This window comes from Pygoscelis adeliae, unplaced genomic scaffold (genome assembly GCF_000699105.1).
Source record: "Pygoscelis adeliae isolate BGI_AS28 unplaced genomic scaffold, ASM69910v1 Scaffold117, whole genome shotgun sequence".
Classification (NCBI taxonomy): domain Eukaryota; kingdom Metazoa; phylum Chordata; class Aves; order Sphenisciformes; family Spheniscidae; genus Pygoscelis; species Pygoscelis adeliae.
This window is the reverse complement of record NW_008825270.1, coordinates 5,848,280-5,849,525: the sequence shown is the minus strand read 5'-3', so window position 1 is coordinate 5,849,525 and position 1,246 is coordinate 5,848,280. Positions and strand designations below refer to the sequence as shown.

At 52.3% G+C, this 1,246-nt stretch overlaps 1 protein-coding gene across 1 annotated transcript in view; it reads right to left on the bottom strand.

Moving 5' to 3' along the window:
* The window catches only part of PEX16 (peroxisomal biogenesis factor 16), a 25,634-nt gene that overhangs the window by 11,319 nt on the left and 13,069 nt on the right, over window positions 1–1,246 (bottom strand). The window lies entirely within an intron of this gene.

Below are 1,246 nucleotides of genomic sequence, written 5' to 3'. Positions count from 1 at the left end.
GGGTGCCAGGGGCTTGGCTCTTACCTGCCTAAAATTTACCTGGAAATGCAGGGCTCTAGTAGCACCAGAGGGAGGGTTGTGACTGCAAAAGGAATGTGTGCCAGGTGGATTTGGCACCCTGGTTCATAACCTGTTCCCCCTGCTCCAGAAGTATCCGTCTTCGAGGTACCCCCCTTAGACCCCTTTGGTCTGAGGTGGGAGCTGACAGATCAGGACAAGCAGAGTGGGGATGGTGGAGGGGATAGATGTCTGTTTACATGTCAGTAAACATGTCATCTATACATGTCCTCTCTCACTGGCTACCACCTTGTAGCCAGATACTGAGGGAGACTCGCAAAGCAGAAGTAGTGTCAGGCTTTGTTGCTGGAGGAGGGTTTTGCTGAGCAGCTGTGGTGCTGTACTTCTTCATTGGAGTTGCTGGGTTTCACTGCTCAGGTAGCAGCTGTTGTAAACTATTTCTTATTTCCAGCCCTTGTTGGGACTGATGTTGCCTCCCTTGTTTCATGTTGTGCTGTGCCAGGCTGACCTGGGGTTTGCTGTGGCTAGAGGGGAGCAACGGGACTGCTGCCCAGCACACTGCACACTTAGTTTTCTGGTTTTGGGGTTTTAAAACAGGTGGGACAGACCAGAAAGATGGTTTTGGTAGGTTTTACCTGCTTTGAAGGTCCTGTTCCTCCTGCATCTTGGAGCAACAACATGTGGATAGAGGGGCTTTAAATCAAAACTCCTGATTCCTCTCTGATTCCTTTGCCCCAACTTATTTGCCTGGCTCTGTGCTTCTGGTTTGGGCTTTCTCCCGATAAGGAGGTGATAATCCCTGTAGCCTCCTGAGAGAAGGGCTCATCCATTCCAGCCTGCAGTTGTAGGGTGTGGGTGCCCAACTCCATGGGAGCTGGAGGAAAGGGGTGCGCTGGCAAGATCCCAGCAGAGGAGGAGGATGGTCTCCTCTTCTGAGGAGGAGGAGTGACATGTACAGGCTGCTCTGCTCACTGCAGTGCAAGTTGCGTGGTAGTTTTTGCCTACCTTCTCTCTCCTCTGCCTTTATCCCTTCTCTCTCCCTGTTGTGCATCTATCTGGATAGACTCTCTTGACGCCCCTCCTGGGACTGCCCAGGGTATGTCGCAGGGGCTCAGGTTACTGGGTGTGATAGTTAATCCCTTCATTGCCTCACAAGCTAAACACTTGCTGCTGCTATCATGTTTGGGAGGGGGCCAGGGAACTTGCATCCCTCCCCCAGCTCCTCGTC